This window comes from Hyla sarda, chromosome 6, assembly GCF_029499605.1.
Source record: "Hyla sarda isolate aHylSar1 chromosome 6, aHylSar1.hap1, whole genome shotgun sequence".
Classification (NCBI taxonomy): Eukaryota; Metazoa; Chordata; class Amphibia; order Anura; family Hylidae; genus Hyla; species Hyla sarda.
The window spans coordinates 207,061,210-207,086,716 of record NC_079194.1 but is presented as its reverse complement, the minus strand read 5'-3'; the positions used below and the strand labels follow the sequence as shown (position 1 = coordinate 207,086,716).

Here is a 25,507-nt window from a genome sequence, read left to right as displayed (position 1 = left end):
ATACACTTACTGAATGTCATTTTGAATACTTTGGGGGGTGTAGTTTTTATAATGGGGTCTTTTATGGGGTATTTCTAATATGAAGACCCTTCAAATCCACTTCAAAACTGAACTGGTCCCTGAAAAATAGTGAGTTTGAAAATGTTGTGAAAAATTTCAAAATTGCTGCTGAACTTTGAAGCCCTCTGGTGTCTTCCAAAAGTAAAAACTCATAAATTTTATGATGCAAACATAAAGTAGACATATTGTATATGTGAATCCAAAAAAAATATATTTTGAATATCCATTTTCCTTACAAGCAGAGAGCTTCAAAGTTAGAAAAATGCTAAATTTTCATTTTTTTCATCAAATTTTGGGATTTTTCACCAAGAAAGGATGCAAGTTACCATAAAATTTTACCACGAAGTTAAAGTAGAATATGTCACGAAAAAACAGTCTCGGAATCAGAATGATAAGTAAAAGCATTCCAGAGTTATTAATGTTTAAAGTGACAGTGGTCAGAATTGCAAAAAACGCTCCGGTCCTTAAGGTGTAAAATGGCCTGGTCCTTAAGGGGTTAAAGAGGCCTGTGGAAAATGAAAGAAGCAATCTGATTGGTTGCTATGGGCAAATTCACCACTCTTACTCTGCACAGGTTTTGATAAATCTCCCCAATAGTTCATAAGATCTGAAAACAGACATGAGTCTACCCCATTTCAAGGCGATCATCTTATTTTATGACATTAGAATGGTATCGGCTCAAACTTTTCATTGGCAAATGCATAATTATTAACTATGCACTCATTATTGAGTATCACTTTCAATCCAATTATACAGACTCAGTAATTGCTTCTCTTTAGCCCACTGTAACATTGCTTTCTTATTGTTTAGATATTAGTTCTGATTGCCTTTTGGGTTTTTGTGTATGTAATTGAAGATTTTCCTACCCTTGGTGATGGAAAATATAGATTTTATTAAAGACAGGAGACAAACATTATGCAAACTCTTCTTCACTACTAATTCACAGCAGCATAGAAATGGTTAATAACCGATATAATGAAAAATGTTTAACAATATGCAAAGTAGGTATAAGCATTATCTATTCAACAGCCAGCACAGGTGATGTAAGGCCAGTACAGGTGAGAGACTTCCTCTTCTTTGATGCAAGGATAAACAGTAATATAAATAAGTCCCAAAAGAATAAACTGGTGGTTCTCTCTTGGATATCATGAAGGCTGCTAACTGGTCTTCGGAATCCACTTGCAAAACTTTCTATTTCAGACCTGAACCTCATGTTTCTATGTCTATTGTTTAACTATTACTATCATTATTATTATATGATTTATTGATGTTTTAACACAATATTTATTAGCTTTAAACTTGCATAATGTGAATGTTACGCCTAGCGCTCCGGGTCCCCGCTCCTCCCCGGAGCGCTCACGGCGCCTTTCTCCCTGCAGCTCCCCGGTCAGCGCTGACAGGGAGCACTGCCCTGTCATGGCCGTTGGGGATGCGATTCGCACAGCGGGACGCGCCCGCTCGCGAATCGCATCCCAGGTCACTTACCCGTTCCCGTCTCCTGCGGTCATGTGCTGGCGCGCGCGGCTCCGCTCTCTAGGGCGCGCGCGCGCCAGCTCCCTGAGACTTAAAGGGCCAGTGCACCAATGATTGGTGCCTGGCCCAATTAGCTTAATTGGTTCCCATCTGTTTCCTGGCTATATCTAGTCTCCTCCCTTGCACTTCCTTGCCGGATCTTGTTGCCCTTGAGCCTAGTGAAAGCGTTTTTGTGTGTTTATACCCTGTGTACCAGAACTTTGCTATCTCCCCTGACTACGAACCTTGCCGCCTGCCCCCGACCTTCTGCTACGTCCGACTTTGCTTCTGCCTACTCCCTTGTACCTCGCCTATCTTCAGCAGCCAGAGAGGTGAGCCGTTGCTAGTGGATACGACCTGGTCACTACCGCCGCAGCAAGACCATCCCGCTTTGCGGCGGGCTCTGGTGAAAACCAGTAGTGACTTAGAACCGGTCCACTAGCACGGTCCTCGCTATCCCTCTCTGGCACAGAGGATCCACCTCCTACCAGCCGGGATCGTGACAGTAGATCCGGCCATGGATCCCGCTGAAGTTCCTCTGCCTGTTGTCGCCGACCTCCCCACACTGGTCGCCCAGCAAGCCCGACAGATTGCCCAACAAGATCACCAGCTGTCGTACTTGACCACCATGACTCAGCAACTCCAGTCGCAGCTACAGCAGATTCAGTCTCAGCTACAGCAGCAGCAACCATCTCCTCCGCCAGCTCCTGCACCTCTTCCGCAGCGAGTGGCCACTCCTAGCCTCCGCCTGTCTTTGCCGGACAAATTTAATGGGGACTCTAAGTTTTGCCGTGGCTTTCTTTCCCAATGTTCCCTGCATCTGGAGATGATGTCGGATCAGTTTCCTACTGAAAGGTCTAAGGTGGCTTTCGTAGTCAGCCTTCTGTCTGGAAAAGCCCTGTCATGGGCCACACCGCTCTGGGACCGCGATGACCCCGTCACTGCCTCTGTACACTCCTTCTTCTCGGAAATTCGAAGTGTCTTTGAGGAACCTGCCCGAGCCTCTTCTGCTGAGACTGCCCTGCTGAACCTGGTCCAGGGTAATTCCTCCGTTGGCGAGTACGCCATACAATTCCGTACTCTTGCTTCTGAACTATCCTGGAATAATGAGGCTCTCTGCGCGACCTTTAAAAAAGGCCTATCCAGCAACATTAAGGATGTTCTGGCCGCACGAGAGACTCCTGCTAACCTGCATGAACTCATTCATCTAGCCACTCGCATTGACATGCGTTTTTCTGAGAGGCATCAAGAGCTCCGCCAGGAAAAGGACTTAGATCTCTGGACACCTCTCCCACAGTCTCCACTGCAATCTGCGCCTAGGCCTCCCGCCGAGGAGGCCATGCAAGTGGATCGGTCTCGCCTGACCCTGGAAGAGAGGAATCGCCGTAAGGAAGAGAATCTTTGTCTGTACTGTGCCAGTACTGAACATTTTTTGGTGGATTGCCCAATCCGTCCTCCACGTCTGGGAAACGCACGCTCGCACTCAGCTCTCGTGGGTGTGGCGTCTCTTGATGCCAAGTCGGCTTCTCCACGTCTCACGGTACCTGTTCGGATTTCCACTTCAGCCAGCTCTCCCCTCTCAGCCGTGGCCTGTCTGGACTCTGGAGCTTCTGGGAATTTTATTCGGGAGTCCTTTGTGAATAAATTCCATATTCCGGTGACCCGTCTTGTCAAGCCACTCCACATTTCCGCGGTCAACGGAGCCAGGTTGGACTGTACCATACGTTTCCGCACGGAGCCCCTTCTTATGAGCATCGGATCTCATCACGAGAGGATTGAACTTTTGGTCCTCCCCAATTTCACCTCGGAAATTCTCCTTGGACTTCCCTGGCTTCAACTTCATTCCCCAACCCTGGATTGGTCCACTGGGGAGATCAAGAGTTGGGGGTCCTCTTGTGCCAAGAACTGTCTAAAACCGGTTCCCAGTAACCCTTGCCGTAACTCTGTGGTTCCTCCTGTATCCGGTCCCCCTAAGGTCATTAAGGACTCTGCCTGCCACAGGAAATGCCCCTCCCCCCCTCCCAGTTCCATCAGGCAAGCTTCTGTGTCCCCTCATGGCCCTCGTCCTGGTGTCACACTGCCCCGTGCCAGGTCTCGCCCTCTGCCCTCTCTCCCCATTCCTACCCCTGCGGTTCTGCCTGCCGTTGAGGAATCCCTCCATCCTTTCCCGGTGTCCTCATCCCAGGGGAGGCAGTTACCCGATAAAGAGAAGGGGAGACCTAAGGGGGGGGGTACTGTTACGCCTAGCGCTCCGGGTCCCCGCTCCTCCCCGGAGCGCTCACGGCGCCTTTCTCCCTGCAGCTCCCCGGTCAGCGCTGACAGGGAGCACTGCCCTGTCATGGCCGTTGGGGATGCGATTCGCACAGCGGGACGCGCCCGCTCGCGAATCGCATCCCAGGTCACTTACCCGTTCCCGTCTCCTGCGGTCATGTGCTGGCGCGCGCGGCTCCGCTCTCTAGGGCGCGCGCGCGCCAGCTCCCTGAGACTTAAAGGGCCAGTGCACCAATGATTGGTGCCTGGCCCAATTAGCTTAATTGGTTCCCATCTGTTTCCTGGCTATATCTAGTCTCCTCCCTTGCACTTCCTTGCCGGATCTTGTTGCCCTTGAGCCTAGTGAAAGCGTTTTTGTGTGTTTATACCCTGTGTACCAGAACTTTGCTATCTCCCCTGACTACGAACCTTGCCGCCTGCCCCCGACCTTCTGCTACGTCCGACTTTGCTTCTGCCTACTCCCTTGTACCTCGCCTATCTTCAGCAGCCAGAGAGGTGAGCCGTTGCTAGTGGATACGACCTGGTCACTACCGCCGCAGCAAGACCATCCCGCTTTGCGGCGGGCTCTGGTGAAAACCAGTAGTGACTTAGAACCGGTCCACTAGCACGGTCCTCGCTATCCCTCTCTGGCACAGAGGATCCACCTCCTACCAGCCGGGATCGTGACAGTGAAGTCTCCTGTGTTTTTATAAAATTGAAGATTTTCCAACCCTTGGTGATGGAAAATATAGATTTTTATTAAAGACAGTAGACGAACATAATCCCTCCCTATATCCCTACCCCATACTTTTATATTGTTTTGCTTGTTGTCTTTCAGCTTAATCCTACACTTCAAGATTCATTTTGAATGTAACTTGGTTAATGTTATATCTTCGTCCATGGACTTTCTATTACCGATTATTGGAATTGTTTCTTCTAACAAGAAGATTTTCATGACTCCATGTTCTTCGTTCCAACAAAGAATGTTCTACTTACCGTTCAGTTCATCCTCAATTATCAGACTCATTCTCTATCAAGATTCTTTATGTCTTCAGACTTATATGTTCCAGCTTGACCTATTTTTGTGGACATAGCTCCTTTAGTAGAATGAGCTCCAAAGATAGAAGTGTCAATGTCAGCTAAGGACATGGTTTGTTTCACCCACCTATCTGATTAATCCGAATTTGTTACGAATTTCAAGAAAAATTTGATCCATAACGAATGCGAATGTCGCCGCAATTCGATCGCACAAATCACTTCATTAGACTCCTTTTACTGCAGTCCAGGCTCCAGGGGCCAGGCATCTAAAATGGCGGATCCACATGTGAGGACATGGAGCATTGAATTCTGTTAAGGCGGGAACAAGGATCGGTGGGATGACTCTGAATCACATGCAGCATGCAGTCACATCAGCGTTCTATTACAGAGAGAGAGGGACAGACAGCAGTGTGTGTTGCTCAGAAAAGCATTTTTACAGCAGCAATTCACCTCCCAGTCACACCAGCATTCTATTGCAGAGAGAGAGGGAAAGAGAGCAGTGTGTGATGCACAGAAAACCTTTTTTTCAGAGATAGAGTGCAATTTTCGGTGTGTTCACTGACGGTGTGTTCAGCAACTGTGTGTTGCAGCACTGGTGTGTAGTGTTGCTCGCGAATATTCGCAATTCGAATATTATTCGCGAATATAGCATATTCGCGAATTCGCGAATTTCGCGAATATAGCGCTATATATTCGTAATTACGAATATTCGTTTTTTTTTTTTTTTTCTTCACAGTACACATCACAGTGATCATCCCTCTCTGCTTCCAGCTTGTGTGGTGTAAAGAAGGCTGTAATACTACTGTGTGAGACTGACGTGCGAAAATTCACATATGCGAAAATTCGCATATGCTAATTTTCGCATATGCTAATTTTCGCATATGCTAATTTTCACATATGATAATTTTCGCATATGTGTATTTTCGCATATGCGAAAATAAACCGAGGGTATAACGAATATGCGAATATTCGCGAATATATGACGAATATTCGTCCATATATTCGCGAATATTCGCGAATTCGAATATGGCCTATGCCGCTCAACACTACTGGTGTGTACAAAAACTGTAAAGCTAATAGTAGCCAGCCAGTTAGGATGAGCAGAGCACTAAAAGCGTATTGTCCTCTATTAAGTGTAACCTGTGCGTACATCTAAGTGGTGTACCATTTTGTTCATGTTAAAGTTTTAAGGGCCTAGATACTGTGAAAGGCCAACCAAAAGTACACACCTGCTGGTGTTGTAAACAAATACTGTTTTAAGTGTACTGGAGCGCATTGTACTCCCCTCATAAGTGCATACCACATATGTACATCTAAGTGGTGTACCATTTTGTTCATGTTAAAATTTTAAGGGCCTAGATACTGTGAAAGGCCAGCCAAAAGTACACACCTGCTGGTGCTGTAGACAAATACTGTTTTAAGCGTAGCAGAGTGTATTGTACTCACCTCATATATGCACTAAGTAGAGAAGTGCCAGGACGTGCACAGAGGAGTGGCAGAGGCCTAAATCAGGCAGACGTCACTCGTCATTGTGCCGCACCGTGCAGCGCATAGCAACAACGCATGGGACGCACACCGGAGGCCTGAAGCAGCGCGGACCCGACCCCGGCAACAGGTAATTATACACAAGGGGAAGGGGAGGCAACGGTGCAGCAGCGCCGGCAATGGGTGCCGCTACCCCTTCTCTCCCCCTGGCTATCGGCACCACTGCCCCATTGCCGGCGCCGCTTCTCTCCCCCTGGCTATTGGCGCCGGCAATGGGGTGCCGGCACCGATAGTCAGGGGGAGAGAACGGGCAGTGGCGCAGATAGCCAGCGGGAGAGAAGGGCCGGCAGCAGGGCTCTAGACCCCAGGAAAGGCAGGGGGAGAGAAGCGGGCAGCGACGGCTTCTCTCCCCCTGCCTTTCCTGGGGGTGTATCGGGGTATACGCATGCACACACACGCACCCTCATTTTACCATGGATATTTGGGTAAGAAACATTTTTTACCCAAATATCCTTGGTAAAATGAGGGTGCGTGTTATAGGCCGGTGCGTGGTATACCCCGATAAATATGGTAGTTCCTTGATTTCTTGCTCTATAAGTTTTTGGTCGCAGAGAATTGAATTGGATGAGATGGTTGGATTGAATAGGATCCTGTACAAATTCGATTTGAAAACCCAACTCTGTATTTAAAATCTAGTTATCTGATGTGATCATAGCCCAATTTTGGAAAAAATTAGCTATCCTTCCTCCCAATGGAATATGAGAAGAAAACAGAAGAGGTAGACCTACCTGAAGTAGGTCTGGATCGGTTATATCAACGTGACCACGAGTCCTCCATGGTCTTCATCTGGTTGGGAAGAAGGGGGAAGGATGATAGGGGTTGGTTGGGGTTGGAAATCTTTCATGGTGTGAAGGGGCATGGGAATATTGTCCCTCTTGGGAATGACAGCTGGGAAGTTTGCCCCTTCTCTTCCCAGCCTTTCCAAAAACACATGGGTGAAAAACTTTGTGTAAGGAGGACTGTGCCTTATCCAAGCTTGAAAATAGACTGACATATTTATTAATTTCTTGGGTCTCCAAAAAGGAAACAACAGTAGGAGAGCTTATTTCTGTATTGGCTAGATGAATTAATTGAGGATCGAGTTTCATTAATATCGATCTTTTTCTTTTAGTACAGATTGAAGCATTTACACTTACAAAAATGCATATGGCTCTTTGAGCCCATCCTCTCAGAATTATAAGATCTTCTGGGTTTCCAGAGGCCACAGCCTCTTCCAAAAGATCTAGGATCTTGGTTAGTGGTCCCAGTAGATCAAGAAATCTGTCTTGAATGGTCCGGAATGACCGGTCCACTCCTTTTTGGGGGGTTTTCCCCAATTTATTTAAAAACTTTACCAAAGTAGGGACCATGTTAGGAGTATTTGACATCTTGTGTGGTAATGTGGGTCTGGGGCACTCTGCCCGCAACTTACTTCTAGTTGCCCTGTCCATTGATCTCCTGTGCCAAAGATTTAGATATTTGGATACCTGTTGTAATGGCATCCACTCCCCAGATCGGGGATGTTTCAAATAGCCTGGATCGAAAAACGGGTTTCTATTACTTTCAAGGATGACATTTATTGTCTTCCATATCCAGAGTCACTTCTTCCTCTGAGATATCATCATAATCTGAATCTTCATCAGGGTCAGAATAATTTGAATCATCAGAAGAGGATTGAGAGGGAGACTCTACATAAGAGTCAGGTTTACATCTCTGAGAGACCTTTATTGCCCGTTTATTGCAAACCTCCTCATAGGGGGAGGGTGGAGGATGCATTATAGATGCATCGGTAATTGTGCTTTTAGGAAGAGCCTTGTGAACATCCTGGTCTTCCAAAAATGTTTATGTCTTTTGTTTCTTTGGATGACCGGTAGAAATGTATCTCTTTTAGGATTTTTTTGTCTGATTTTTTCCAACCTTTAACTAGCTTAGAAGTAGAGTCATCAGCTGACCAAAACTGATAAGAAGGGGTGGAAGGGCCAGCTTTGGAGATCTGGGATGAACATTGCGAGACATCGCCATAGCAACAGATTTTGCTACTACCTCTGGTAAGGAAGACATTGCGGTACGTACCGCAGACTGAACTGATTTAGAGACCGATTGGTCTACCATAGTCTGTATCCTGTTTTCATCCACAATTGCAAAATGTGGGTTCTCAATAAGTTTGGAGGAATCCTCACTACTCATTTTATATACCAACAATATGAATATATATATATATATATATATATATATATATATATATATCAGAAAGTTTGACTGCAGCACACCAGCATATCCAATAAAAAGTTGTAGCTTTACTCCATGGATACAAAGACTAAGTTTCTGCGGTCTCACACCACCATTTTCAAGTCAAAGTGCAAGTGATCCAATGGGGTTTAACATCTTAAGGACACAGGGCGTACCTGTGCGCCGGGTCCCGGTATATAACGCAGGGTCACGCCGTGACCCCGCGTCATACTGGGTTGTTCCTGCCAGCTAATGAAAGCTGGGACCCTGGGCTAATTACGTGCAGCACTGATTGTTGTGCCGCACGCTATTAACCATTTAGACGCAACGTTCAAATTTGATCGCCGCGTCTAAAATGAAAGTGAAAGCTTCCCTGTAGCTCAGTCGGGCGGATCGGGACCATCGCGGTGAAATCATGAGGTTCCCGATCAGCCAGAATGCGAGCAGAGGGTTCCTTACCTGCCTCCATCACGTCCGATTGGCGATTGATTGCTCCAAGTCTGATTGCTCCTGATCCAGGCTTGAGCAATCCACCGCCAATAACACTGATCTTTGCCGTGTTAATGCACGGCAAAGATCTGTGTAGCAGATCAGTGTGTGCAGTGTAATAGCCACTAGAGGGGCTATAACACTGCAAAAAAAGTGTGAAAAAAAAGTTAATAAAGATCATTTAACTTTAAATAATTTAAAGATCATTTAACTCTAATAAAAGTTAGAATCACCCCCCCTTTTCCCATAAAAAAAAACGATGTTAATAAAAATAAACATATGTGGCATCGCCAAGTGCAGAAATGTCCAAACTATAAAAATATATAGTTAATTAAACCACATGGTCAATGGCGTATGCACAAAAAGGTTCCAAAGTCCAAAATAGCGTATTTTTGGTAACTTTTTATATAATGAAAAAATGAATAAATAGCGATCAAAAAGTCTGATCAATAGCACTGATAAAAACTTCACATCACAGCACAAAAAATGAGCCCTCATACCGGCCCGTACATGGAAAAAGAAAAAAGTTATAGGGGTCAGAAGATGACAATTTAATGCCTCACTCACATACATCAAGCACACCGCAGGGATCCCAAAATGTGATAAATATATTAAATCAATTTATTGTGATATAAAGCCTCTTAGATAAAAAAAAAATCCCTACAAACAAAAAATAAAGAGAAAAATATATATCTTTATATTCATTGGCTCAACAAAAGTCTGAGGAAAAAAGGCAAAAAATTATATATATAAAAAAAAAATATATATATATATATATATATATATAATATATAGAACTCAAAATAAAAATACTGTGAGGGAAAAAAATATATTTTATTAAGAGAATGGAAAAAATATAGATATAAATGATTGGAATAAATAATAAGGTAAGAGGGAATAGGAAAAGCCACCTGTAAGAAAAAAGATAATGATCATAATAAGTGTGAATATTAATAATTGGTAAAATAGATTCATATTGAATAATAATGTGATAGTAGGTAAGGAATACGTAATACAGCACCATAATATAAGAAATAAGTGAGAAATCTTCTTCTGACAGGGTATCAGTGACGAGCAGTGGATGAGCGATGCATTTAACAAGAAAGCCGCGTCAGGAGTGAGGGGAGCCGAAAGTGAGCCACAGGCTGATCATCCACTGTGCGAGAGATGGCAACTGTCGAGACTAGCGGAGATGAACGGGGTGAAGTAAAGAAGTGACGCAGCAGGGAAATGGATACAGCGAGGAAGGTAGGATGATAATAACAGTGAAAACATATAAGGGATAATCAAATCCAATTTATCAACTCATGGAGGTCTGGATATGGAGTCACACTCAAAATCAATCTGGAAAACCACACTACAAGCTGATCCAACTTTGATGTAATGTAAAAATGAGTAGTGTGTATGGCCTCCACGTGCTCGTATGACCTCCAACTCCTGGACAGTCTGTGGTGCAACGTGGCTTTGGGGGATGGAGCGAGACATGATGTCCCAGATGTGCTCAATCGGATTTAGGTCTGGGGAATGGGCGGGCCAGTCCATAGCATCAATGCCTTCCTCTTGCAGGAACTGCTGACACACTCCAGCCACATGAGGTCTAGCATTGTCCAGCATTAGGAAGAACCCAGGGCCAACCGCACCAGCATATGGTCTCACAAGGGGTCTGAGGATTTCATTTCGGTACCTAATGGCAGTCAGGCTACCTCTGGCAAGAACATGGAAGGCCCCCCAAAGAAATGCCACCCCACACTATTACTGACTCACCGCAAACCGGTCATGCTGGAGGATATTGTAGGCAGCAGAATGTTTTCCACAGCATCTCCAGACTCTGTCAAGTTACATGCGCTTAGTGTGAAACTGATTTCATTTGTGAAGAGCACAGGGCGCCAGTGATGAATTTGCCAATCTCGGTGTTCTCTAGCAAATGCCAAATGTCCTGCACGGTGTTGTGCTGTAAGCACAACCTCCACCTGTGGACATTGGGCCCTCATACCACCCTCAAGGAGTCTGTTTCTGACCGTTTGAGTGGACACATGCACATTTGTGGCCTGCTGGAGGTCATTTTGCAGGGCTCTGGCAGTGCTCTTCCTTGCACAAAGTCCTGCTGCTGGGTTGTTACCTTCCTACGGCCTTGTGCACATCTCCTGATGTACTGGCCTTTCTCCTGGTAGTGCCTTCATGCTCTGGACACTACGCTGACAGACACAGCAAACCTTCTTGCCACAGCTTTCATTGATGTGCCATCCTGGATGAACTGCACTACCTGAGCCACTTGTGTGGGTTGTCGACTCCGTCTCATGCTGCCACTAGAGTGAAAGCACCGCCAGTTTTCAAAAGTGACCAAAACATCAGCCAGGAAGCATAGGAACTGAGAAGTGGTCTGTGGTCACCACCTGCAGAACCACTACTTTATTGGGGTTGTCTTGCTAATTGCCTATAATTTCTACCTGTTGTCTGTTCCATTTGCACAACACCATGTGAAATTGATTGTCAATCAGTCCTTACAGTAAGGACATGCTGGGAGTTGTGTGGTGCAGGAGATGTGTGGGCAAGTGACAAGCTTGTCCCCGGCCCCCAGCTGCAGGACTACAACTCCCAGCATGCCCTTACAGTAAGGACATGCTGGGAGTTGTAGTTGTGTGGTGCAGGAGATGTGTGGGCAAGTGACAAGCTTGTCCCCTGCCCCCAGCTGCAGGACAACAACTCCCAGCATGCCCTTACAGTAAGGACATGCTGGGAGTTGTAGTCCTGCAGCTGGGGGCAGGGGACAAGCTTGTCATTCGCCTGCACTGCACAACTACAACTCCGAGCATGTCCTTACAGTAAGGGCATGCTGGGAGTTGTAGTCCTGCAAAGGGAGCCCGGGCACACACACAGAGAGTCACACACAGTCACACACACACAAACACACACAGACAGTCACACACAGTCACACACAGACAGTCACACACAGACAGAGATAGAGATAGACAGAGAGACAGACACACACTCACCCATCCTGCGCAGTGCTCCTTCTCTCCGGGCGCCCTGCGAGTGACGTCACTGACGGAGGGACTCAGGCCGGTGCAACCGAAGACGTGGGAGCGGAGGCCGGGCACAGTGCAGGTGAAGGCCGGGGGGCTGGGGGGATATGTTATAAGGAGCCCGCGCTGACATCACAGTGTAGTCACCCGGGGTCCTCATACGGCCTCTCCGCTACCCTCACCTAATAATGATGGGGACACTGATATACATCCCCCCCTTGTCTCCCGCCCGCGCCGCTCAGCTCCCGCTGCTACAAGACTACAACTCCCAGCATGTCCTCACTGTAAGGACATGCTGGGCCTTGTAGTCTTGCAACATTTAGCAGACAGATGGGAGTTGTGTGGCGCTGGCAGGTGAGAGGGGGGGATGTAAATCACTGCAGTGTCCCTGTAGCGAAATGAGGGTAGCGGGGAGAAAGTATGTCGGAGCCCGGGCGGCAGTAGCTTTTCCTGCTCCATGTTGGAGCTGGAGTAAATTTAGTCAATTTTTAAGGCGGTTGCGACTTTTTATTGCGCAGCTGCAACTGCGGCAGTTAATAAATACCTGACTAAAGCAAATCCATTTTGAAAAATTAACTATGTAAGCAAGTTTGAATTTTCTTGCTTTTCTTGTTCTTCATGCAAATTGTTGCACAAAAACACACGTAGTCGCGACAATTTTGCGACAATTATAGTAAAGAAAACCTGACTAAACCCCTTGATAAATGTCCCCCAATGAGATTACTTATCTTCAAGCTGAGGAGCAAAGAAGAGGAAGTCTCTCACCTGTACTGGCCTAATATTAACCGTGTTGGCTGTTGATTGGATAATGCATATACTTACTTTGCATAATGTTAAACTGTTTTCTTTATATCTGTTATTAACTGTTTATATACTGCTGTGAATTAGTAGTAAAGAAGAGTTTGCATAATGTGAAGTCTCCTGCATTTACATAAAATTGTGTTTCATTTAGCTGATCAGACAGCAGAGGAAGGCAAAACACGTTGTGTTTGATTTGATGAATATGCAATAAAGCTCCTTGTTGCTGAATAAACCTGGTGAGTGCTGGGACTTTTTTTTACACTGTATGTGGATTTGATCCACCACATGCACCGCCCCCAACGGAAGTGCCAACAAACTTATATACTAAGACTTGTGAAATGGTGGTTGCCTCCATTCATCTGTGCACCCATACTGTTGTCCGTCTCCCCCTTGTCAATAAATGAGTGCCGCTATTTTATTTCTACATGGAATATGTTTTGCCCAAGAGTTATGTAAAGCAGGGTACCACTTAGCGCAATGTGAAGATTCCACCTGCAACAAGCTGTAAGATTCTTTTCATTTGTGTTGAACTGGTGTATGTGTATGACAGATATGTCAGACATTGCTTTTTTACCATACTAGATCAGTTCAGTGGTGAATTTGCAATCAGAAATGGCTAAAAACCCATGCCTGCCACATCAGTGAAATCAGGTCAGCAGAAAGCATATACAAAAATCTCTTTATAATTGTTTACATTACACTCTAAATAATTGACTTATGCTGCACTGTATAAGCAAAAAAAAAAAATTCTCCGGTGCGGCACCCTGTCATTTGGCACACGTAGCGAACTCCACTCCGTGCCCGATGACTGGCGATGCAGCTGCCACGCCTCCTCCATTGACTTCTATGGGAGGAGGGGTGACTGCTTCGTAATAGCCGTCTAGCCTCCTCCCATTGACATGAATGGAGGGAGCGTGGCATTCTGCGTTCCTGATGTTGCTGCTGCTGGCAGGGAGATCGCGGGGGTCCCCAGCGGCGGGACCCCCGCAATTTAACATCTTATGCCCTATCCTTTGGATAGTGGATAAGATGTTTGTGGCGGAGTACCCTTTTAAGTAGCAAAGTGTTAAACAGATGAAAGGGGTGCAGAAATCATAACAATTGTAGCCTTACTACTTCTAGATTACCTAGAGGCCCTAGAATTACTTGTTAGGCCACTTGGTTAGCCCATACTCCTTCCTGGGATAGATAGTTGACATTATATTTTCCTATGTAAATATACTCTTGTAGACAAGAAGGAATTTGCTTTATCTCATTTCCATATCAATAATTTTAAGAGGAACAAACCTTTTAGCTATTTGTTTTATATTTGGGCAATATTTGCAGGGATGGACTGACAATTCTTGGGGTCCCCGGACCAAAAAAAGGCAATGGCCCTTGCTAGGCTCTGCAGCTCGTCAATCTTCTTCCACGCCCCTATTCCACCCAAATCCCACACAAAATAAACTAACATTTTTATATATCTAAGAAACTTAGATATTTCCCTGACCAATAATACTGGTATACAAGGAGTAAATATATACCACCACACAATAACTGGATAATACCGTCATACTGTACTGAATAAAACCACTATACACAGACCAGTATACAATAAAGGATCTGTATACAATATAAGTGATTATATATAGGACCATATGGCGGTAGATATCAGCTGTACAGAGATCTGTATACAATATAAGTGATTATATACAGGATCATATGGCAGTAGATACCAGCTATACACAGGATCTGTATACCATATAAGTGATTACAGTTACATTTTGGGACTCACAATTACGTCCTTTCTGATCAGCGGTGTCCTCTTTCCTTTTCTTCTCCGTCCGGATAAGACCACCATGTGGATCTCTTAACATCTGCAGGGCAAACATGTCAGACTCTGCATTTTTCCAGTGCCCTCCCCTCCTCTACACAATCTTTCCATGTATAGGCCCAAAAAACTGCATAATGCCCTCCTTGGTGTCCTGCACAGTAAAAGAGCAGGTAGGTAGATAGCCAGGTAAATAGGTAACTAGGTAGGTAGATCAGGAAGCCAGATATGTATGTAGGTGACAAGCCAGGTAGGTAGAGGGCTAGCTAGGTAGTTAGGCAGCCATGTATGATGACCAGGTATGTACATAGTTAGGTAGCTGGCTATGTAGGTAGATAGATAGCCTGGTATGTAGGTAAGTAGTTAGGCATCCAGGTATAAAGTTAAGTAGCCCTCCTTCCCCGCAGGTATAGGCAGCAGAGTTGACCTCCCCTTCCCTGCAGGTAAAGACAACAGAGTTAACTCCCCTTTCTCTGTAGGTATAGGCAGCAGAGTTAACGCCCCCTTCCCTGTAGGTATAGACAGCAGAGTTAACCCCTCCTCTTCCCTGTAGTTATAGTCAGCAGAGTTGACCCCCCTTCTCCAAAGGTATAGGCAGCAGTGTTAGCCCCCCTCCCTTCCCCATAGGTATAGGCAGCAGACTTACCCCCCTTCCCCTTAGATATAGGCAGCAGAGTTATCCCCCTTCCCAATAGGTATAGGAACAGAGTTAATCCCCCTTTCTCCTTAGGTATAGGCAGCAGAGCCCCCCACCCCGTTCTCTATAGGTATGGGCAGAGTTACACCCCCCGTTCCCCATAGGTATGGGCAGAGTTACCCCCCCTCTTCTACATTGGTATAGGCAGAGGAGTAACCTCCCCATTGCCCATAGGTATAGGCAGAGTTAGACCCCCTTTTCCCCATAGGTATATTCAGAGTTACCTCCCCCCGTTCCCCATAGGTATAGGCAGAGTTATGCCCCCTCCTCCCCATTGGTATAGGCAGAGTTACCCCCCTCCCTTTCCTCCCCTTTCCCCATAGGTATAGGCAGAGTTACCCCCCCTTTCCCCATAGGTATAGACAGAGTTACCCCCCCTCCCGTTCCTCCCATTTCCCCATAAGTATAGGCAGAGTTACCCACCGCCCCTCTTCCCCAGAGGAGTTACCCCCCTTTCCCCATAGGTGTAATCAGAGTTACCCCCCCTTTCCCCATAGGTATAGGCAGAGTTACCCCCCTCCCTTTCCTCCCCTTTCCCCATAGGTATAGGCAGAGTTACCCCCCCTCCCGTTCCTCCCATTTCCCCATAGGCATAGGTAGAGTTACCCCCCTTCCCTTCCCTCTCCCTTTCCCCATAAGTATAGGCAGAGTTACCCACCGCCCCTCTTCCCCATAGGTATAGGCAGAGTAACCCACCCTCTTCCTCATATGTATAGGCAGAGTTACCCCTCCCCCTTCCCCATAGGTATAGGCAGAGTTAAAAAAAAAAAAAATATATATATATATATATATATATATATATATATATACATACATGTGCTCACCTGATGTCACACGCAGCTATCTCGTCAGCAGCAGGGGTCCATGTCTTCTCCCCTCCACAGTACAGGCGCCGATGAGTGACGTTATCAGTGCCTGTACTGCGTGCTGAGTGGAGGCGGAGGTCACGTCTCCTCTGTGTAAGCTGCAAATGCAGTTCAGACAGAGGGGACGCCTTCTCCTGTATGTGCGTTTATCGCACATACCTGAGAAGGCAGCGCTGTCTGCTGGGGATCTGGAACGAGTGTCCCGGATCCTCAGTAGCAATGGCAGATCAATGTTGCGCGCTATTAGCCATGGGTCCCGGCCCGTGGCCCCAAATTATAGACAGGGAGTGGACTGAGAGCGTATAGAAATGCCTTCCGTCCCCAAGGAGTTAAAGGGTACTCCGGTGGAAAACATTTTTTTTTTTCCAAAATCAACTGGTGTCAGAAAGTTAAATAGATTTGCAAATCCCTTCTATTTAAAAATCTTAATCCTTCCAGTACTTTTCAGATGCTGTATGCTCCAGAGGAAGTTCTTTTCTATTTGAATTTCTTTTCTGTCTGACCACAGTGCTCTCTGCTGACACCTCTGTTCATGTCAGGGACTGTCCAGAGCAGGAGCAAATCCCCATAGCAAACCTCTCCTGCTCTGGACAGTTCCTGACATGGGCAGAGGTGTCAACAGAGAGCACTGTGGTCAGACAGAAAATAACTTCCTCTCTAGTATACAGCAGCTGAGAAGTACTGGAAAGATTATGATTTTTAAATATAAGTGATTTACAAATCTATTTAACTTTCTGACACCAGTTGATTTTAAATAAAAAAAGTGTTTTCCATCGGAGTACCCTTTTAATAAGAGGTGTGAGAGACACTTTTTCTCTACGAAGATAAATTACTAAGAATAAACATGTATGCTTATAAAATTAACATTTTTTTAATAAGTAATATGTACCCCAAAATGGTCTTGTGGCATCCAATTAACAACCAGAAATTGGAAATATCTATTTAAAACTTTAACTTTAAAAATTATTCCAGCTCATGGCTGAAGTACATTTTTAAATCAGCCACACAAGTAAGGAAAAAGATGTGACAAATTTGTTAAGAGGCCTCTTAACCCCTCTAGAACGCAGCACATTTTAATTTTTGCCTTCTGGACTTTAAAGGGGTACTCCAGTGGAAAACATTTTTTTTAAATCAACTGGTTCCAGAAAGTTAAATAGAATTGTAAATTACTTCTATTAAAAAATCTTAATCCTTCCAGTACTTATCAGCTGCTGTCATGATCCACAGGAAGTTCTTTTCTTTTTTAATTTCCTTTCTGCCTGACCACAGTGCTCTCTTCTGACACCTCTGTTGATTTTAGGAACTGTCCAGAGTAGGAGCAAATCCCCATAGAAAACCTCTCCTGCTTTGGACAGTTCCTAAAATCAACAGAGGTGTCAGCAGAGAGCACTGTGGTCAGACAGAAAGGAAACTAAAAAAGAAAATAACTTCCTGTGGATCATAACAGCATCTGATAAGTATTGGAAGGATTAAGATTTTTTTATAGAAGTAATTTACAAATCTGTTTAACTTTCTGGCACCAATTGATTTAAAAACAAAATGTTTTTCCAGTGGAATACCCCTTTAAATAGCCATAGCTCTAACTTTTAACCTTCAAGGCCATATGACCAATTGTACTTTGCGATAACATCACTCATTTTACCACAAAATCTACAGCGAAACATTAATACAATTATATGTGGGCCAAAGTTGAATTTCCTCTTTGAACCAAAATAATTTGAATATTTTTTTAACACACAACATTTCTCCAGTTTCAGTTGATTTCCTCGATCCCCAGCTATATGTGGCTGACGGTTAATTGGAAACTAAATTATTTCGGAAATCTACAGCTACAAACAGCCTTTTACACTTCTCTTTGTTTCATCCTCATCATACTCTCAATGGAATGCCCACTGGGCAGTTCCTTGGGGTAAGAAGGAACTGTAACAAGAATCAAGGATCAATGTAAAGATCTTACGCAAAGGTTAAAGTAACGTGGTTATCCAAGGAGAACGATTACACAAGTATTTCAAAGGGCCAGAATATCTGATAGGAGAGCTCTGTTTGAACCTGTACAGGAAAAGCCACCCGATGAAACTTTAAGGTTTGTTTCTACATGTAATAACCAATGGAGTGATATTCGGGACATTTTTGAACATAATTGGAATATATTACTGTCTGATTAACATGTGCTTGGAATTATCTCAGAAACCAGCATTAGTATTAGTGTTGAGCGGCATAGGCCATATTCAAATTAGTGATATTTAGTGAATATATGGACGAATATTCGTCATATGTTCGCAAAATTCTCATATTTGCAATATTCGCTGCCTTTTTTTACTATGCGCCATAAAATTTGCATGCGCATGCGCATTCACCATAAAATTTGCATGCGCAATATTGCGTGATAAAAGAGCTAAAAGAAGGGAGGGATCAATATGCACGAAAAATTGCATATGCAAATTTTCGGGTGCCCGCCGTTCTGACACAGTAACTAGTATTGGAGCCTTGTTTACACCACAAGCTGGAAGCAGGGAGGGATGATTACTGGGATGTGTACTGTGAAAAAAAAATTGTAAATATTCTTAATTGCAAATAAATAGTGCTATATTCGCGAATTTGCAAATATGCGATATTCGCAATAAATATTTGCATTGCGAATATTTGGGCCCAACACTAGTTAGTATCACGTAGAACTCCGAATTTGAGAGATATGTTGACCAGGAGCCAATTCCAAAGACCTACCAGACATATTGGAACAGGAAGGAGCCATTATGGATCATATCCATGTGGTAATTGAACGGTATGCCAATTCATGACCCCAACACGAAGCTTCACTAATCCTAATAATGGGAGACAATTTAGACTGAAGAAATATGTAAACTGTAAAACCACACAAGGGATTTATGTGACTATTTGCCCATGCAGAAAGGTGGGACAAACAGGACAGCAATTACACAAGAGAATACAAAAACACCTGTCGACAATTGCACTAGCAAGGCGTGACAAAGATCAAGAGAAGACACTAACTTCAGTTGCAGGACATTTCCTAGAATACCATCAGGGATGATCAAATGGATTACAAGTCATTGGTCTAGAAAAAATCACAAACAACAATAGACTGTTACAAATCAAATTCAAATGGATTTTTGAACTAGGGACGGTGTCACCTGCTGGCCTGAATGAAGATCTACTATTTACGGGATTCCTGGGTGAGTAAATGGAGGAAACTATGGAACAGGCCTGGGAATGCATGATGTTAAATACATTTTCCTATATTTTGTTATCTTGATTGATTCTTTTCAGGTCTTGTGAATGAGAATTACATTTGGAATCATGTAGTGGAATGTCTGAATAGTGGTCCATAAGTATATATATCCATGTGGCTGATCACCGGGAGGAACAGCAGTACACGTTTCAGGCGAGTTATGCACAGGAGGTGGTGGGATGCACACTATGCATGTTTGTGTGTTTGGGGGGAGTGATGATTAGGTACAGGGCTCTTATGGGGAGTTAGGTATGAGTGATGTTGAGTGGAGAGTAGTTTTGTTTTTTTTGTTTTTTTGGGGGGAGGGGGAGGGCATCACAGCCATACAACACATAGTCCCAATTCAGTTCACACATTATTTATATTCCAGTCACCAACAACACATTGTCACAATTTAGTTCACAGATCATTTTCACTTTAGTCATTGATAACACACATTACATAGTTATTTACACATATGGTTAGTCACTTACGCACATAAAACATTTTTGCCCATATCACATACTTACACATTTGCATAGTTATAGACAACCACACACAATAGGTGCATGTTTATATGCGCAGATATTCACCACTTACACTCACACCACAGTCAGATTTTTCCCATAATTTTTTTCCCGTCCATTCACACACACACAGATATTCACAGCACACTGAGACATTGTGATAATATAAACAGTCACAGACACTATTAGTCACTACGCAGGTTCACACTAAGGATTAACCACATGAAGTCAGTCATCTAACTATTTCATAACTATTCCATGCTCTCTTTGATTTATTTAGAGATAGATGATGTCTGGTCTACGCTGTTTGGGAATGGTTCGTGTGGACATTCAGGAGATGGAAATACGTTGGCAACAGCTCAGAGGAAGTCTTGTCCATGATGGAGGAGAAGTCTATATGCTTAATGGAAATGAAAGAAGAAGAAGCACTGGATCTTTTACTGAAGGTCCTGGGCCTGGAGAGATACTCCCCGGTAGTGACATAGGAGGATTGCAAGTTCTGGACTTGTTAAATATGCTCTACGTTACGGAAGAGGAATGACAGTCTTGTGACGGTTCTGTTATTTGTCAGTGGAAAAGGGATTATGGACCTGTGACGGTTTTACCACTGATAGCTGGGAAAAGTTCTCTGTTCCAAACCATATATCAGCTATATCATTCATTCATGTATTTTGATCTGGATACTGTATTAGACATCATGGATAGTAATATAGATTCCTGCAAGGTTGGGGAATTTTGAATATATTGGGATACTTGGACAGCTCAGTGATGCTGTAGGACTATATAATGTTTATAATTATTCATTTAACTATGTGAGAATAAAATGTTAACAATAATCAAATGTTATCGATATCATCATGAGTAGATACCTGGCAAGTGGGACTCACCTCTCACCACATGGCGTAGGGTGGAAGATCTGACTATAGTATAGGATACAGGACATCTGGGCCTTCATTGTGATCGCCCAGATTAATTGAGGTACCTAGTGATTATCTAGTAGGAGGGTTAAGATTAATGAAAACAGTTTCTTATAGATATGGTATCAATGGGAAAAGTAAAGACACATTGGTTTATTACCGTATTTTTCGCCGTATAAGACGCACTTTTTCTTCCCCAAAACTGGGGGGGAAAAGTCGGTGCGTCTTATACGGCGAATACACCGCTATCGCGGCGGTCCCTGCGGCCATCAACGGCCGGGACCCGCGGCTAATACAGGACATCACCGATCGCGGTGATGCCCTGTATTAACCCTTCAGACGCGGTGATCAAATCTGACCGCCGCGTCTGTAGCGAAAGTGACACTAACCCGGCTGTTCAGTCAGGCTGTTCGGGACCGCCGCGATTTCACCGCGGCGGTCCCGAACAGCCCGACTGAATAGCCGGGTTAGTGCTTACAGGACACCGGTAGGGACCTTACCTGCCTCCTCTGTGTCTTCTCCGTTAAGGGATCCCCTGTATGCCGGCGCTCTCCTTCCTCGTCATCACGTCGTCGCGTACGTGCGTCGGCGTGCGTAACGACGTGATGGCGGCGACGGAGAGCGAGGATACCCGTCCGGCAGCAGAGAAGTTCCAGAGCGACGGGGACACGGCGACAGCGATGGAGCGACATCCAGGGCAGCGGTGACGGGTCCGGAGCGGCGGGGACACGTGAGTATTACCTCCTCCTTCAGTGGTTTTCAATCTGCGGACCTCCAGATGTTGCAAAACTACAACTCCCAGCATGCCCGGACAGCCAACGGCTGTCCGGGCATGCTGGGAGTTGTAGTTTTGCAACATCTGGAGGTCCGCAGTTTGAAGATCACTATTGGGTTCAAAATCTTTATTTTTTTTGATTTTGTCCCTAAAAATTGGGTGCGTCTTATACGCCGGTGCGTCCTATAGGACGAAAAATACGGTATATGTAAGAGGGATGTTTGGGTTAGAAGAATAGATGATTTGGCCTGTTGGATACATGGGTGTATGGGTTGTGGGTATGTATACATGTATGCATGTGGGCATGTGTATATATTTACACCATGTATGCATGTAACTTCACGCATTATTTACTTTAGTTGATTATTATAACATGGTTGTCACATAAATATGTATCTTTATACACCATCCACTTCAGGTGTCATTTACTTATTGATTTAATATTGTGTACTGTCGGTGGTGCAATATATACTATAGATAGTCCAATATGTGTAGGAGGGATGTTTAGGTTATGAGAAGAGATGGTTTTTGTTTGTTGGACACGTGGGGTGTAGGTACATACATGTGTATACATGTGGCTATTTATTTATACCCAGGGCTCAAGTCCTGCAGGAACTCATGGGAACGGAGTTCCTGCACTTTTTCCACAGCAGGAACGCAGTTCCCATTAGCATGAGTCCTGCAGGACCAGCCCTTAAAGGGGTACTCTGCCCCTAGATATCTTATCCCCTATCCAAAATATAGGGGATAAGATGTCTGATCCTGCTGCTGGGGACCCCCATGATCTCAGCTGCAGCACTCCAGAGATCCGGTGCACGGAGCGAGCTTCGCTCGTGCCAGATGACTGGTGATGCGGGGCAGAGACTTGTGTTGTGACAGTAATGCCCCCTCAATACAATTCTATGGAAGGGGGCGTGACGGCCGTGGAAAGTGGAAATCTTGGGTGAGTTCCCACACTTTTATTCCCAGGACTTGACCCCTGTTTATACCGTATGTACATGTGTATGGGCACGCAATTATTCATTGTGCCGGTCAATCATGTTATGTTTCATATATATATATATATATATATATATATATATATATATATATATATATAGCAAATGGAGACACAGCAGCACTTCCAAGTGGTGATTAATTAGTGGCTTTATTTCTTCTTGGGGAATAAAGCCACTAATTAATCACCACTTGGAAGTGCTGCTGTGTCTCCATTTGCTGTATACCCTTGGAATCCGTGGCCAGGATTCAACCACCGCTTTGCACTCCATCACCAATACTTGAGTGCTGCTCTACCTGCTGGAATGTATATATATATATATATATATACTACTCACCTTAGGTGTCATTTACACTTAGATTATTGGTTTAAGATTATTATAATATGTCCCACAGGTTAACAATCTGTGATATAACTTTTACATTTTATATAAATTACTTACCCTATATGCTGGTGTTACGTGCTGGACAATGTATGTAGAATAGTCATGTTATCTTGATAGCATAACTTTCGCCAAATAGAGTTATGTGTGATATGGTCGTCGACATCATAAAGCCAGTGATTCATATTAGTTTACAACTTACGTTTATTAATATACACGTCACAGTTGCCGACATTTGCCAGTATGACAAGTTGATGCGTATGCGTACTGTTTTGAACTACTATGTGCGATGCACTGAGTCACCGGGAACAGAAATTAATGATACATTGCTATTGAAAAAGGGGTCTCCCCGAAACGCATCTAGCCAGTATACCCGTCATACAGACCACCTACTTCAAGTTCAACTACCCTTATTCACAACAGCTGGAACCCCCTAAAAACTGAACCACTGTTCAGACGTGCACACTCGCCACGAGGACGCCATCCGGTAATACCACTGCCCGCGTCCACTCACCACCTCCTTTACCGCATTTCCACAACCACCACGGCCGGACGCATTTCTGTGCCATATTGGGAGGATACCGGGACATCGGGATTCACTGCGCAGACTTCACTATCGAGCCGGCAGCCCAACCGTGCCAGCCTGCAAGACGGAGCTTAGATCCAACGAGGCTACCATCCAGGGACCTCCAACGCTAGCGGTGCGGTGAGGGGTGCAGAGCACCAAACATCTTCTTCTCTTCTGTGGATTACTGTCAAACTATGCGCAAACAGATACTTTGAAACTTTGAAACATTGATATCATGTTACAGTGAATAAGTGGTCAAAACAACTAACTACTACCTGAACTATTCCTATGCAATTGAGGTGGCTGTTATACGGACTATTTCTATTTTATTAATTTATTTTATTTTAATCAAAGTTTAGTGTGATATATTTTACGCATTACTATATATATATATATATATATATATATATATATATATGTGTACATGATTATGTACATATGTGTGTATGTATATACTTTCGAAACCTAGTCCATAGCAAGGGCCCTGCTTAGACTACCTTTTATATTGTACTGTATTTTATCTATTAATAAATACCATTTGAGGTTACAACTAGTCTGATATATACGTTTTAAGCATACATATATATGTATATCTTGAGGTCTGTAGCCTATATTTTACTATTTAATTATTTTTGGCACGTGGGGTTACATGCAACACAGAAATCTCGTTATATATATATATATAAATTAAAAGGGGTCAGTACTTTCCTCAGGGAGAGGACACCTCTTCAGGTGTAACGGAGATTCAGGTTAGGCCATTTAGCACTCCGCAGGCATTCTGGGTAGGGGAATATGCAAAGCAGCTCATTACAAAACCTTTTCAGGTAGTGTTCCCTGGTATCAGCTAAGCTCCTGTTAAGGAATATAAAAAGCTGAACGGGATATATGCCAAGCCAGACTACTCCCCAAAAGGGAAGTTTCGACCCATCTGCAGACAGCTGTTTCGGGGTTTTTGCCCCTCGTCAGTACAGAGCAGGGTGATCTGGCTTGGCTGTGGTGAGAGGCCTGAGGCTTTAAAAGGGGTCAGTACTTTCCTCAGGGAGAGGACACCTCTTCAGGTGTAACGGAGATTCAGGTTAGGCCATTTAGCACTCCGCAGGCATTCTGGGTAGGGGAATATGCAAGAGGTGTCCTCTCCCTGAGGAAAGTACTGACCCCTTTTAAAGCCTCAGGCCTCTCACCACAGCCAAGCCAGATCACCCTGCTCTGTACTGACGAGGGGCAAAAACCCCGAAACAGCTGTCTGCAGATGGGTCGAAACTTCCCTTTTGGGGAGTAGTCTGGCTTGGCATATATCCCGTTCAGCTTTTTATATTCCTTAACAGGAGTTTAGCTGATACCAGGGAACACTACCTGAAAAGGTTGTGTAATGAGCTGCTTTGCATATTCCCCTACCCAGAATGCCTGCGGAGTGCTAAATGGTCTAACCTGAATCTCCGTTACACCTGAAGAGGTGTCCTCTCCCTGAGGAAAGTACTGACCCCTTTTAAAGCCTCAGGCCTCTCACCACAGCCAAGCCAGATCACCCTGCTCTGTACTGACGAGGGGCAAAAACCCCGAAACAGCTGTCTGCAGATGGGTTGAAACTTCCCTTTTGGGGAGTAGTCTGGCTTGGCATATATCCCGTTCAGCTTTTTATATTCCTTAACAGGAGCTTAGCTGATACCAGGGAACACTACCTGAAAAGGTTGTGTAATGAGCTGCTTTGCATATTCCCCTATATAAATTAACATATAGTGAGAGCCCCCCAGCTTCCAGATTTTTTCTACTGTAAATACTCGAGTATAAGCCGGGTTTTTCAATGCGATTTTTCGTG

At 44.4% G+C, this 25,507-nt stretch overlaps 1 long non-coding RNA gene across 1 annotated transcript; it reads left to right on the top strand.

Annotated features, from left to right (window-relative positions):
* The first annotated feature begins 10,200 nt into the window (after positions 1-10,200).
* LOC130276658 (uncharacterized) lies at positions 10,201-19,338 on the top strand. The gene is made up of 3 exons (XR_008845207.1): positions 10,201-10,350; positions 13,078-13,162; positions 19,207-19,338. It is a non-coding gene; the product is annotated as an uncharacterized LOC130276658 (long non-coding RNA).
* The last annotated feature ends 6,169 nt before the right edge of the window (positions 19,339-25,507 follow it).